This window comes from Taeniopygia guttata, chromosome 4 (assembly GCF_048771995.1).
Source record: "Taeniopygia guttata chromosome 4, bTaeGut7.mat, whole genome shotgun sequence".
In the NCBI taxonomy this organism is placed as follows: domain Eukaryota; kingdom Metazoa; phylum Chordata; class Aves; order Passeriformes; family Estrildidae; genus Taeniopygia; species Taeniopygia guttata.
The window spans coordinates 19,280,117-19,296,312 of record NC_133028.1 but is presented as its reverse complement, the minus strand read 5'-3'; the positions used below and the strand labels follow the sequence as shown (position 1 = coordinate 19,296,312).

Below are 16,196 nucleotides of genomic sequence, written 5' to 3'. Positions count from 1 at the left end.
TTTTCTTGGGGGATAGAGAGCAATAGTGTAGAAATGTTCATTCAGTACAAGTTATCTTTAACACTCATCAATATTTTTCAAAAATAACAGAGTTAACCATAACTTTGAAGGAAGTCAATATGATAAAAAATGAAGATTCACACACCTGGTTAGGGAATGTGTTGACTGAAACAGAATGCCTATGAAATTCAGAAGAGCCTGGAATTTTCTTTTTTTAAGATAATTGATTAATATTTTAAACTGTGAATAAGAGTGTATCATCAGTATTTTATTTATGTTTGCTACCTTTGAAATGATACAATTATGAAAATAAGTATTTTTGTCACTAATATTAAAGAAGTATGCAACCAAAAGCTAGAAACTCCTCTTTCTGTCTATCTAATAAATGTGGCTTTCACTAATGACAACTCATAAATAAATGATTATTTTGTTTTAAAAATTGTTATTTTCAGTTACTTATTCAAAACTGAGTATTACATGTTACAGGAGATTTGCACAGTCCTTAAGTAACTGCACTGCTGGGGTGCATTACCCTTGACATTCAGCTAATTATTTGCTGGAAATGTACACAAACAGTCAAAATATTTAGGTTTGGGCTTTAAATCAGTAGATTTTTGAAATTTGCAATTTTTAATTTCTTAGCTGACATGCTTGATACAGTGACTCACCCCGTACTGCAACGGTGTGATAGAGAAAAGTAATAAGGTAAGAGACAAGTGATGCAACATTTCTTTCCATTCCAAGCAAGGGATCTTGGCTGATATCTAAGGGTGCACTTCCAGAATTTATAAAATGGTTTGGAAGATCCTTATAACACAAAATGTCAAATACCTATAATTTAAAAATGTGAGGAAAATACATAAAAATAAGCATATGAGTATGGTACTCTTGTCAGTCTAAGTATCTCCTAGTTACCTACACTTAACACTGATTAAACTTATGTATAAGAGCAAAGCATTTAATGAAAGAATATTCAACAAAATTATTAATGGAATGCCTACTAGTATAATGAAAGGTAATTTGAGAACTTTACAACAAACTTAAGATCTTTAAAGCAAATTTTCATCCTTCATTCAAATGACATTTATTTTCTTTTTCTGATATCTCTAGGCAAAGAAATTATAGTAATTTTGTTAAATAAACCATGCCTCATAAAAATCACAGGAAAAAATTAATTCTGCTAAAAGAAAGGGAAAATCCATAGCAGAGCCTAAAAAAAATCCATTTAAATGTTTGTTTGTGTTTCATGGTTGCCATTAGACTGGATGGTCATCTGCTTACTTTAGAAGACAGCACATGCAGTTACTGAGTCCTTTTGTTTGTTGCTTTGTAATTTTTCAGTCTTAACTGTTTTTCTTTTTGATTCTATTTTATATTTGAGATAATTTCACAATTTTGTGTCCTGTCTCAGGACATGTACTGGCTTGGGCCAAGACTCTGCCCTGATACAAAGCCACAACCAATGCAAAAGTTTCCGGATGCTCTGAAATTACTGTTCATGTGTGTTATCCTGTACACTGTGACAAAAACACACAAGACTTGCTGTAAAAAATTCCCCAAGAAAAGAAGCTGTGTGCTCCAGTCCTGCTGAATTCAGTGACTTCAATTATTGAATTCAGTGGATGCTTGCTCAAGACCCTGTGACTGTGAAACAAATGCAGTGTACACATATGTCTTTTTAAAAATCTGTTACACAGAGTCTGTTGGGGAAGATGAAACAGGAAAGCCTTATAAATATGATTGCTTGGCAAAATATTTTGAGAATATGGAAACTATAAGCGAGACTGAAATGAAAGCAAGCTTTGAGATAGCAAGCCCTAGTTACTGAACAACAGGAAAACAATGGTATGGCTGGCTGAAGGTAATCCCTTTTGATAAAATAATACCCTCTGCTAACAAACAGGTGCAAGGGTCAGAGCAGACCCTACTAGCTTGGCAGAAGGGGTCCAAAGAGTACCTTTTAGGGTTTAAAATGTAACACAGTATGATAATGTCATGACTATTATAGGCTCTATGTAAATGTTATAGGATATGTATCTTGTACGAGATTGGTTAGTGAAAATTAGAATATTCAGCACAGAAGATTTATTGTATTGTAATGGGAACTTCCCTCTCTTGCTCTCTTATTGTCTTGCTATTGCTCTGGCCTCTCTTGCCTCCCTTGCATCTCTCTCTTGCTCCTTTGGGCCTGCTCCAAGCTGAGGCTGGCAGCTCTAAGCAGGACCCCTGCACCCCCTGCACCCAAGCCCTTTATCATAAACCTCATTTTCCAAGACCTGACTTCAGAGATCTACTGTCTCCGTCCATCCCGACTGTCCTACCAACCAACGCTCCTGCAAGAGTCAACAATATTTTAACTACATTCATTCCACTTCTTGTAAATTCCACACTTAAAAGTGAATCATAATACAGATTAGCTACATATCAATTTAACTGTAGCTGAAAGAATTTGATGGAGTATCCACTTGGCAGTACTGTAGGAGATACACATGTCACAGTCAGGCAAATATTTAGCTGCAAATAGAAGTTCTCAGGAGAAAAGTTAGTAACTGAGTTTTCAGTGTTTAACTCCTTTTTAACACTGATTTTCCTCCCCTTTCATTCTCCATAAATAGATTGTAATGCAAAACATTAATTTCTAAATTTTGACAAATGTCTCTTTTCATCATCCAGTTTTCTTTAGTTATAACATAATTGCAATGTTCAGACAGCACAAAGAAATAAAATCTAGCTGAAAAAATGAGTAGCTAAATTGGAGGTAACAAATTCCTTTTTAAAATAGGACAAAAATCTGAATAGATACATGGATAAGGAGTGGATAAATCTGCCATTATTCAAGGATTGTTTCACTACAGGTTACTGTAGTATTTTCTCTTTATACTTTTAATTTGTGTATTGCCAGCTCTTTATGATAATAAAATTGTCAGTTCTTTAATTTCAGAATATAGTGATATTTTATTGTTATACTTACTTTTTCCATGAGTAGTGAGTCTAATTATCCAAATAGTATATGTATGGACCACTTGCGTATTTTACAGCTTCAAGCTATTTCTTATTCTAGTATGTAGTGTAGTATGTTTTATTATATTGCACATAATTATTATGTAAGCAATATTCAGTTATAACAGTGACTGTGTGTTGCAGGCTGGGGAAGGTTATCCTCATCTACTCTGCCCCATTGAGGTCACGTCTGAAGTGCTGTGTCCAGCTCTGAGCTCCCCACTCCAAGAAAGACAAGGAACTACTGGAAAAGGAGATTAGTGAGACTGTAGCATCTCTCCCAGGAAAAAAGACTGAGAGAGACGGGCTTCTTTAGCCTGAAGAGGAGCAGATATTATCAATACTAAGAAATATCTTGAGGACAGGTGTGAAGAATGTGGGGCCAGACTCTTTTCATGGCACTCCTGCCCAAGGGCAGGACAAGGGGCAAAAGCACATACAGAAACTCAGGAAGTTCCATATGAATATGAGGAAAAATGTCTTTATATTGAGGGTGACAGAGCATTGGAACAGGCTGCCCATAGAGGTTGTGGAGTCTTCTCTGGAGATATTCAAACAAGCCTGGATGTGATTCCATGCAATCTGCTTTAGATGTACCTGCTTTGGTGGGGGGTTGGATTAGATGATCTCATGAGGCCATTTCCACCTGCAACCATTCTGTCATTCTGGGATTCTGTGATAAATGTAGATCAAATTGTTGTCATCTGTAATTTATCAGACCTAGTGAGTCAATAACCTTGGATACTGTACAGCAAAAAATCTTGTAGAAGAGTAGGATAATACCAGTTTTACTTAGATTAAAAAGCTGCACACTTTAAAGGATTAGATGCTTCTAATGTAACATTTTGCAAAGGGTATATATTTCTTAATTCCACTCTTTTGTGTAAAACAGTAACAAATTATCTATTTAAGTTTCTTATTCCAATTTTTAAATACTACTGAACTCTTCAGCATCTACTTATCTGCTGTTCTAAAATATCTGGAGTCAGTCTTGCTGTCAAGACTATTCATGCATTTTATATTAATGGCCACCGAACAAAACCAGTCTTGGGACTCCCAAAACTAGTGAATAATTAATTTATTTTAAATAACTAATTGAAATAAAAAGTGAGAATCAGCAGAATAGATTTGCTTTTACTTACAGAAAGGAAAATGTTTAAGGATAAAATAGAGAAAATGCTAATAATAATGTCAGTTGGAGCAAGATAGGAACATGTCAAAAAAAAAATGCCCAGGAGACAGACTGCTGGGAGAGGAACAGCTCATAAAATCATTGATTAAATTGCAAGTAAGAGCAAATGTAAGTAATTAATCATTGCAGGGCAAACAGAACCATGAACATTGCATTTAGCAAAACACCATTACTGAAAAATCATATTAAAGTGTATTTTGTGTCTATAAATAAAAACCAAGTGAGAACACTATTGTGTTATAATCTGTCATGAGGTATGAACAGATAATGTAGGTAAAAAAGAATATATTTGAATCAGGACTGGTCTGAGCCAGTGTGGTGGACTGACTTTGGGTGGGCACCAGATGAAAATCTTCTATCACCCCACTTTTTAGTAGGTTGTGGAGGAAGAAGATCAAGAAAATAATAAACCCCCTTATTTCTAGTCCTAAATTAAATACAGTAAAGTGTTAGGTTAACTGGCATAACTGATTCTAGTTCCTAAATTAAGTATTTAACTGAATCTCTAATATTTCCCAATGTGAACATTACTGATTAGCAAGATTTTTTGGGCTGATGCAAGATTTTATTTTTAATTTTCTTATGTACTACCAGCTGACACACACTTGTTTGAGTTTCCCTTTTTAAAAAGAACTTGTAGGGAAATTATTATATTCTAAAATGCTATGGCTGCCTGACAATCAGCATTAGAAAATTCATTGTTTTCAGGATAAAAATATGACTAACAAATTCCAGGCTAGAATTAAGAAAATTAGATGCTATAAGTTTGGATAAAAACCAAAAATCTAGAAAGATATTAAGCAACATAATATTTAGGTCCTCCGCAATCTTTCCTCCTGATAGCTTTTTAATTAGATGATCATCCTTACCAGATTTAAAATATTCGCTGCGGAGGCTGCTCTTACAGTACTCAGTGCAGTAGACACTGAGGTTTTAATGCCATCTGAGTAGTTCCTCACATAGAGAGCTGGGAATGTTGAGGAGGCTGTGAGCCAACAGTTGCAAAGCTTACAAACTTAATTTGTTGCAAGCTGGCTTTGAGTGTCATGGAAGTCAGTGTGCTGTATACTTACAGGTTTGAAAACACCATTCCCCTGCACTGTCCCAGAATGGACTGGAAATGACAGTATGTTGTGACAATCATGAAAATACCAACTCTACTGAATAGCTTTTAGACCTACATAAACAGAAAAGTGTTTCCAGAGTACCTCTTTGAAGCAGGCACAACTGTTAAAGTATGAAATATATATTATACTGTATATATATATGTGTATATATATATATATACTGTTTCAATAGTTGTATTCTTAAGTTAAGAATAACTCTCTGAGAAGAAATATGTGAAATTCTTGTAGCAGGTTTAAACTATTAAATACCACAAACACATGGCACTGCAAAGGTTAACAAAATAAATTAAGATTGTTTAAATCCTTGTTTCCAGTGAACCAGTTTCTCAAAATTCTCAATTGTGAAGGTTCATCAGAATGATGAATTGTTCACAGTTATGTCAGCATGGGGTATTATGCAAGGAAACACAATGTTCTTTTTTAATGGTGTGTAACAACAGGTTATCCCAAGAAATATGCATCAAGTCAAATAATTTTAAAAATTCATGGTTCACTGAAAGTAGTGGTTAAAAATATACCCATTTCCTTTCATAAAGTAAAAAGAACCGAAAGAGTTTTATTTTAAAACATTAATTTTTTCTTATCTCTGCCAGTAGAAATTTTCTGCACTGGATTAGGAAAATCAGTATTTGATCTGTGTTTTGTATTCACATTTAAAAGATTTTTTTTTCATTAGATTGGTTTGCTTTCTATTTCAGGATTTCATGTCGATTAAAGAAGCTCTCTGTGAGTATTTTTACACCTTATTAAGTCTGATTTTGGATGGTTTTGGAATCATTCACTCAAGAATATATTGATGCCTGTAATATAGATGGCTTAATATATCTGTAACCATAAGGATATTCCATTGACCAAACAAAATAAATCCCAAGCAGTTAATAAAGGGTTTCACATAGAGAGACATATTTTCATGCAGGAATTAATTTCTTGTTCAACAACTTAGTGTCAATAAATTTCTGAATTTCTTTCTATGATGTAACCTGTTTGTTTTAAATTCTAGCTAAAGAAGGGGAAGATAAGAAGTTTTAATTTATGTTGATGTTAATAGTTACCCTTCAAAGATTATCTAATACACTGTAACAATATCACTAGTCATATTTCCTGTAACAATTGTTGTATGCCTTTACATGTGAGCTCCATGTGTGTTTACCATCCAAGAACAAAGAGCAGAGTTAGCAAAGTGCTGAGCAGAAGCAAATATATCCAACCTTAGCATTATTTGCTAACATAGAGATTAGTGATAAGTGCTGTGTTAGCAATTTTTCACACATATGTGGAGCATGGACTGAACACGACCCTGTCTGCCTATGAAATTTAACAGTTACCACCACTAAATGTTATTACTCTTTGGAAACTTTCCATCAGCCACAGACATCTGTTCTTTGAAGGAATGTAGCAGTAGGGCATGTTCATCAGTTACAAGGAGAAAAAGAAGAATGAACTTGATGAAATTTGCTCATAAATTTCACAGATACTTGTTCACAGCAGAGGAGTAATAAGATTTCAGAATGCTGCTTGCTACTGTACATAACAGATTTTCTTTTATGTGGATTCTTCTACAAATATATTTTTTTCTTTCTATTCTCTTTGAATCTACTCTTTGTTCTCACAGACAAATCTTCCATCATCCTACTCAAATGGAAAGTCCAGTTAAATAGTTTGGTTTTAATTACATTTACACTATGTGGCTCTTCATAACTCATTGTTCCTTAGTGTATAGCCTTTATTATGTAATGTACTTCTACAAAAAAAGGATAAAATTAGAAAAACTAAGAGACAAAATGAGTTCTTTGTAGTGAAAGGAAGAGATAAAAAGAATCTTTTATGAATATACTATAGAACAAAGTAAAATATATAGGTTAATTACTTATGGGAAAGAGAACAAATTATGATTTAAACAAAGGAGGTTTAAGTAGAATTTGCTTCAGTCTTTAAGAATTTAATTGTGTCCAAACATATTACAAGACTAATCTTAGCACAGAAATAGGACTGTAGGCCAGAAAATGAAAAGAAGACACTGAAGAAAACTTTAGTTCAAGTCTTCAGTGTTTGGTGAACTGAGAAACTAATGGAATCCACCCTACTTTAAAAATGTTGTAGTGATCTGAACTTTTGATCATGCGTGAGTCTTCCATTCTGAAATTCACACTTAAAATTGGAAGGAGACAAAAGAAATAGAAGGCAAAAAGAAAAAAAATAGTGGCATTTTCTCTCTGTGGAGAAGAACAGTATTTAATTATTAAAAAATTAAATTAATTAATAATAATAATAACTAGAAGTGGTAAAAAGCACCTTGTATTGATCAGTAATGTCATATCAATCCATTTTCTTTTTTTTTTTATGCTAATAGTGCAGTGAATAAGGGGAAAGAAAAGACTACAAAGGCCATAGTAAGATTTAGGGACTATATAACACACACTTATGAGCAACTTCACAAAGTATGGTTCACATTTTCTTGGTACAAAATTGGTGTACAGTTGGATGAAAACCTACATTTAATATTTAGTATTATTGATTCACTTTCTGTTGGAAGAATTTCAAGTGAGGCACAATTTTCTATGATGATTTTATTGATATTTTAGTTCATTATTTAGATGATAATAATGTGTACAGATGGTGTTAGATAAGAGGGATTATGAGTGTTTTGGAAGATCAGAATTCAGTGTGATTTGGAGAAAATGGAAAACTGACCTGAAATCACCTATAAAAACAAAGTATAAATGTCATAAATAAAAAGCATAAATAAAATGTGTACAAATATGAAATTAAATTGTCTAGGCAATAATGCTGCTAAAAATAATGTACAGCTGCAGTGAGAGCACAAATTAGACAAAATTTTATGTATTTCTGAGTTTAAAAAAAGGCAGTTACATTCCAAGATTCACTTAGAGTTGAAAATTATTTTGCATCATATATGGAGGATAACATTTCTCTTTCCATTTGCTTACTGGCACAGTACAAAAAGGAATTATTATTTATGTTGGGCATATCACATGTATTCTAAATAAGCAAATAGGACATGCCCTCTCATGCCTAGGACTCTCTGGAAGAAAGAATGTACAAATTGAGATAAAAATGGGAGCATAAGAATAACCTTCCTAAATCATAGAATCATTGAACAGTTTGGCCTGGAAGGGACCTTAAAGATCATCTAATTCCAACCCCCCTGCCAAGATCTAGGACATCTTCCATTAGACCAATTTTCTTAAAGTCCCATCCAGCCTGGCCTTGAACACTTCCAGGGATGAGACGCACAGTTTCTCTGGGCTAGCTGTTTCAGTGTCTTACCAAACACACAGTAAAGATTTTCTTTCTAATATGTCATCTCATGTTACTCAGTTTAAAGCCATTCCCTCTCGGTCTATTCCTACATGCCCTTGTAAGCAGTCCCACTCCAGATTTTTTCCAGGCTTCCTTTGGATACTGTAAGTCTTCAAACAGGTCACGCTGGATCCTTCAGCTCTCCAGGTTCAACAGCCTCAGCTTTCTCAGCTTGATCTCATAGGAAACATGACCTCTCCCTGCCTCTAATAAATTTGGTGACCCTCCTCTGGACTTACTCTAGAGGTTGATGTCTTTCCTGTGCTTGGGACCCCAGAGCTGGGTGTGGTACTGTGGGTGGGGTCTCACCTGAGAGGAGTAGAGAGGCAGAATCACTTCCCTGCAGGTCACATTTGTTTTGATGCAGCCAGGACATAGTTGGCCTTCTGGGCTGCAGCAGCACATTTCCAGTTCACGTTCAGCCTCCCATCCACCAGCACCCTCAAGTTCTTCAAGGCAGGGCTATTCTCAGTTTATTCCCCACCTTGTATTGACACCAGGGGTTACCCTGACCCAGGTCTTGCACTTGGCCTTGTTGCTGTAATGTAAGCTGTGTTTCGAAGGAGATGTCTTTGCAGAAAGAGATATAGCTTGTTAAATTAAGAAAAATTATTTCAGTTTGTTAGTAAGAGGTAATGTTGTAATGTTGCAATGTTGGTCCAGAGCGCAGTAGGCTACACGACATTGCAGAGAAATGTTCTTAGGTAGAACTTTAAGGGAAGATTAATTGGATGCTCTCAAGTTTGATTCTGAATATAAGCAATCTTGCTTTAGTGAAAAGGGATTGACTACATGGTTTTCTGGGGTTGTCCCTAGAAGTTTCTTCTAATTCTGTAATAAAATTATGCTTATTGTTTTAGTACTTCATAACACTTGGGAGGCTAAAAAATTGCACAGGAACCCTGTTGTGAGACCCTTAACTTTTATTATTGTGATTTATAATCATTTCTATCTCCAGAAATATGCTTTGATGTAAAAAAATAAAAGTTGTTTCTTTATATTAATTTTTAATAATATTTCGTTCCCCCAAATGTATTTGGTTATGGGATTGGTAGCTCTAAGATCCTTTGGTACTTCTATGTGTTTTGCAAAATTGCGTTATTGTTAAAAGTTATTAGTTGATTTAGAGATAAAAGGTGAGAATTCAACCACTCATCATTTTCAAAACCTAAAGTTTCAACTTACATCAATTATTTCCTATCTTAATTTTGAATTGTGTTTTTAAAAAATTTATCTCAATAAAATGAATTCATATATTGTCATACAGAATCTCATTCCTGTTATAGGTATTTTAGATAATTCTAATTTTTTTCGTAGTTGTTTTATTATGTCCTACAAAACAAAAAATATTTGCAATCTGTTTATTTTTGATGCATTAACTACTCACTGATGAATAGGTAAATTATTTAAAAAATAATACCTTCAGGAGTACACATTATTTCAAGTTACCAATGATCAATACTGGAAATCACTAACAGACTATAAAATAATATATTCTTTAAAATAGAAGTATTTCCTACCATTTACTGTTTTATGATATTGTGGAGGCCAGACTACTGGCAGAGGCAGGAGGTACGATATTATAGGTGAGAGAACAAAACCCCTGACAGCACAGCTTTGACACTGTTACTCATCACACTATCCACAGCTTATGTTAAATGAGTGACTAAAATGTTCCCAAGGGAGCTCTGAACATTGCAAGCTTCCTTGGCAACCAAAAGTGCCTACAGAGAACCCTGCCCATCACATTTTATTGCCTTTCTCTTTTCATGTCATCTTGTTGCTCTAAAGCCCCAGTGCAGTGTTCTTCCTGCAGGGGCATTTTGCAGTTCACAGATAATACAAGGCATTGTGCAGCTCACTGCTGTCTTCTCCCTCCCATTCCTGTCTTCTGGATTGTTTTAATTCACAGACTTCATATGAAATCTTCATCTTAATGTGACAAATGCTGCTAAAAATGGAAAAGAGAGATTTTGCTTGTGTTGTTTGACTGTGTTGTTTCATTCTGTTATTGATGGGAAAGGCTAAGGTTAATTCTATACAAATGTCTAACTGCCACTTTGTCCTTTTAATACCTTCAAGACTGTTCAGAACTTTTGCCGTTTGGCTTCATGGATGGCTTTCTGATTAAGAACTTCAAATATAGTAATTTTATTGAAAATTAATTGCAAAGATGGTTAGCTTTTGCTGCAAATATTTTGCTTAACAAAACCTACCTGATGGTTTAAAATATCTGAATATCTAATAGAGCACCCAAGAATTCCTATTCTGGGTGCTGAGCCTTATTTCAGCCCCCATCTAAGTGATTCTGATTCCCTCATACTGGGAGGGAATTTTTCTTTTTATTCCAATCTAAGATGCATTTCATTTAATCAACCTCTGTGGAAAAGAAATTGGAATTATATTTTACTAGTGGTAGTACTAATTATATAAAATACAGCAGCAACAGCAGCGACCCTTGGGAATTAAAAAGAACTGGATATACCCCCCCATAAGCAGTGACAGCAGAACTTATTATTGTGTGGACATTTTGCCGTGAATCATTTTTAATCTCTTCTGTGAAGGTTTTCCAATTTTTGTTTTTAAAAATTCATGATGGTAGATTATTTTTCTTTAAAGGAATTAAAGTGCTTTAGAGAGCTTATGTTGGACTTTTTCATAGGAAAGGGAAACCTGGATTGTGCATTCACCTTCAAGAGTTGACATACTCTGGACATAATGAGAGCTCTGGAAATCCTCAGTCTACTCCATTGTGAAAATCTCAGTCTTTAGATTTTTAGTTTGGTATACTCAATCTCTAATTCAGAACTGTTGTTTCCAATAGTTTTTAAATGACATAATTTTTACATATTCTTCAAGGCATGTAGTTGCAGTTTTAATTATATGCACTTATTTTTAATAGTGCATCTTTTGTTTTGGTGGACCACTCCATAGTTACAATTTGTAATGACTTTCTTTATTAAGGGTAATGGTACTTGCATTATGATCTGAAAGATTGAACTAAAGCTTACATATCAATAAACGGGCTTTAAAAAGTCAGTGGAAAGATGTAGAGAGTTGTATATTCCATTTGTTTTATGTATCAGATGCATGGGGAAGGTTATTTTCATACAAAATTGCCTGAATAAACTTTTTTAACACTATGTCTAAATTGCTTCTTTGAGGCATTTTCCTGAAACTTTGTGGGTTTTTTTTTTTAATTTTACCCTGTAGTAAATCTTTTGACCTGTTTTATAAATATTTGAAAATAAAATTAATATGATACATGAAAATAGTGACAGGTCATCGACTACAAGAACACCAGGGAACATGGCACAAATTAGATCTGGATATGTTTTCCTAAAATAATGTATTTCTTCTACTCTGTGCAGAAGAAAGAACATTCTTGTTTCTCTACGCTGCTGAAATTGCAACATTAAAATATTTGAATGTGTGAAAGGCCTCTTGAGCACAATCCCTTGTGAACAATCTATGTAGCAGATGGAAAAACACCTAGATTGTATCTGAATAAAGTATGCAGACTCCTGCCTCCAATTGAAGTCAGTGGTGAAACATCATTTTCACTCATATGGAAGAGTTCTTTTAGTAGAAATGTAACAGTAAGAGAAGTTAATTAAAGAATTTTTTTTTTTTTTACGGATAGGATTATGAGTAGGATTTGAAAAGCACCTGAACAGTTTTTCCCACTGAAACAACTGCGTAATGAATCAAGGTTGCTTGCTGCTTTGAAAAAACTTTCAATGAGGTTGTTTGAAACAGCAAGATAAGTTAAAAGCATCTATAGTTGTACTGTATTGTTGTATTGATATGTATTTCTGGGTGTATATATTTAATATGTGCATGTATATTTATTTAGGCATACATTATAGAAAAGATACAAATACATCATAAAAATTATTTTATGTTTTATATATGTTATTTAACATGATGTCAATAGGGTTCTCATGGAAGTTGCTGAAAGAATATTTCATATGTTCACTGATAGCAATTTTTTCAAAAATTTTTAAAAGACTCACAGCTTACCTTTTTGTTTTGTGGTTTTCTTAATTACTGTTTATTCAGGGAGAGGTGAAGGCAGTAAAAATGGTGTTTAAAGAGCCTAAAGAAATTTATGGGGACAGGACTACAGAAGTGGAATATATTCCAGGTTATTTGGTTTGGCTGTTTCATCCTTTTATACTGCTATCATATATATTTTTATAAGGTGCTTAAACTAAAGAGGAACTGTTTATTTAGTTAGTTACTCAGAACTCAGTCATTTATTAATGCATCCTCATACTGAAAAGTGTTTTCAGAATGTCTGACAATTTTTCAAAATTTCTGATCACTTCTGTTCCTAAAAACTTCATTTACCTAGGAAATTAAATAATAATTGTGCAGATTTTTTCAAAGAAGCGTGACAGAAAAGTTCTCCAAAACTTTGAAAAAATTATATAAATCTTTTCCTGTCTATCCTGGAACCTTATTCTAGAACTTATCTCTACATCATAAAATTGCATTTTCCTGCCAAACAGGTGCATCCTGCAAGCTCTGGAAAGTGAAATGATGATCAGACAATAATCTTATATTTTCCCTTCATCTTCTCTTTCCAACAGGTGAGTTACACATCATGGTGAAAATTATTGTTATTAATCCTGACAATGGTTTCCCTTTTTGAAATTTATTTATAATTGAATTTCAAGTCATTTTTATTATTTTAGTTCTCCATGTCATACAGTTATTTCTTGATGTTCTGTATTAATAATAGCACTTAATTTTATCATTATCAGCTTTCATTGTTACATTCTATTATCTCATTATAACTAATGAATTTATTAACCAAGCTTCCTCCCAAAACTAATCTTTAACAACTTCATCAGTAATCTCATCTGATCTCTTTTTCAACACTATCTCTTTCTGCTTCTTTTTTTATCTAGTTTACATGTTAAAGATGTTTAGCCAATATTTATTACTTTACTTATATTCTCATGTGTAGCACCATTTCAGGTAGTGGCTGAAAAAGAAAATCATGTCTACTACGTTCCAACGCCTAAAAGTAAGCCAAAGAAGGAAAGCTGATATGACAGTTTCCATTAATCTGAGAAGAATTCTCTTCTGTCACTGCCACTTCAATAGCAAGTTGTTTTGCACTATTACTGGGTAACCATCCTATATGCTGTAATGCAGTCTGATTAAAAAAAAAAAAAAAAAATACCCAAACATTTTTGTAACAAATTTTGATTTTTCTTAGTGAACCTCCATTTTTGCAAAAATTAAACCAACGCAAAAAAGAAGAAAAAACCAAAATACCTCTCTTATATTGGTCTTTAAACAATTGGTCTTACATTTCATTTCTCTGTATACACATTCTACATGATGCAGAAGCTGAATCAGGCATGTTTGTTGATTAAAATTTATTGCCTAATATTTTGAGGTTTGTAGCAAATTGGAGCAAACAGGTAACAGAAGTTAGTTTTCTACAGATGTAGAAATATGAGTAGAATATGAGTAGATAAATAAATCTTATTATCCATTGCTCATATATGTTTTCTCTGGTACTGACATCTGGATATTTTTGCTGGTGTGTGATTAGTGGTAGCTCTAGAACATTAAAACCTGAAATATACTGCCTGTTTTTTTGGTTTTTTTCCTCTACAAGTTTTATGGAAAATTTGCCATCCTCTACAAAATATAATAGGAAAGAATATATTTAAATTTAGCATGAAAAAATGATAAAGTTTGGTGGGGTTCTTTTAGTTTTGAGTAGAATCTTTGTCAAAAATTGGTATTGAACATGTGAGGGACTGAAAAATAAATAAAGTTTGGCTATAGATGTGAAGAAACTAACAAACAGATGATGTTTTACAAATATTCAGAAGAGGATGGAAAGAGAAATGTGTATTTCAGGATGTGGTAAGGACTATTTTGGTAATGAAGAAATGAATAAAAAAAGGACTAAACAGACCAAAAATCATTATAATAGTGTTTATTTATTCCTCATAATTTTAACTTAATAAAAACCAGATTTATATTTTTTTCTTATCAGACTTCTGGTATAATAATAGTCTGTTTGTTGACATGTTGAATGAAAATGTTTATTCCCCTAAAGTAATACACATTTTCATTTTAAAACAAAACTGTAGAAAGAGTTACATGATATTCAAAATGCTTAATGAAAACATCAACTTATGGGGATATTTTCATTGATTTCTCCAAGTTTTTATGTTGAAAATATTTTAATTTTTAAAAATACATTAATTTTTTACTCTCCAGCATAGCTTTGAACATTCTAGTTGTATGTCCCTTTCTTTGGTTAAGCATTGTCAAGCAAAGTTCTTTACTGCAGATCACACTGGACTAGGGTATGTATTTTATCATATGGTTATCTGACTTCTGTAAAGCAAATAAAAGTAATCTAGTGACTGGAATTTAAATACCAGACTACAGACAAGTATTAAAATTAAAATATAACTATATAAATATACAAAATATACAAATAATATATATGAAATACATAAATACAATTTTTTTAAGTCTTTTCAAGAAAGTGTTTCTTAACTGAGATAATATATGGCTTGAACTGCACCAAAGAGCCAAAGGTTTTCACTTTGAGGAAGATCAAAAAAATAATATATTAAAAGCAGAATAGCCATCAGGAAATTCTGAAGTGACTAGCATTGTAGACGTGAAGCTGCATAGAATATTTTCTGGAAGTAATTGTCTAGTAATTTTTTGGAGTCATCAGGCTTGACAAGAAGAGATAAAAAAAAGAGGAGATATTGGTAATTTGCATGTTTTATTCTGATATTTTCCTTTCCTGACAATAGCAATTTTTTAAAAAAAATATTTAAAAGTCAGAACCTTGGACATTAGAAGAATTAAAGTAAATGCACAAATCAGAAATTATCACAGCATAAGTGTTTTAGCTACATACCTCTGTCTTCCTCAAAGGAATTTTAAGGAAGAGAGGCATAAGAAGCAGCTGATACTACACATGCCTGTAAGTAGTGAAGTTATTCTTCTAAGGCATCTTTCTGACCATTTCTGCCCATTTTTATGTGGGAGCTGCAAAGAATAGTAAGCATAGAAAACTTTCACTAGAATATGGCAATTCAGTCATATTTTGAAAAAAATATATTTTGATTTCACTTTACCTACACAAAAGCAGGATGAGGATTTCACTGGAGTTCATTTTATGAGTCATGCACTGAAGAATTCAGAATCGAAAGTCTTCATAAATTAGACATTCGACTATACTAGGTACCTAGTATATTAAGACCAACAATCTTTTTTAAAATCCTTCACTGTGGAGATAATGAAGTAAAAACCTTATGAAACTCTAGTGGATGAGTCACTACTGGGAAGTAAAGTGACTTCTATTCAAAGAGACTTCCTCAGGCATTTTCTTTTCATGACATGTCAGTATTTCAACGTGCACATATGGTGTTAAATTAAGCTTAGCTGTTTATGTCTGCCTGGTTTGACTTTTTGACTCTCCCTTTTCCACCAGATATAGTGGTTTGTCCCTAAATGCTTAGATAGTTCATAATATGTTTCTGATAGAGAAGTTTTTTAAC

At 33.2% G+C, this 16,196-nt stretch overlaps 1 long non-coding RNA gene across 2 annotated transcripts in view; it reads left to right on the top strand.

The window, feature by feature from the left end:
• The window catches only part of LOC121469873 (uncharacterized), a 135,409-nt gene that overhangs the window by 55,893 nt on the left and 63,320 nt on the right, over positions 1–16,196 (top strand). For both annotated transcript variants that reach the window (XR_012055550.1, XR_005980161.2), the window contains exon 3: positions 13,155–13,235. This is a non-coding gene — a long non-coding RNA (uncharacterized lncRNA). The remainder of the gene's footprint in view (positions 1–13,154; positions 13,236–16,196) is intronic.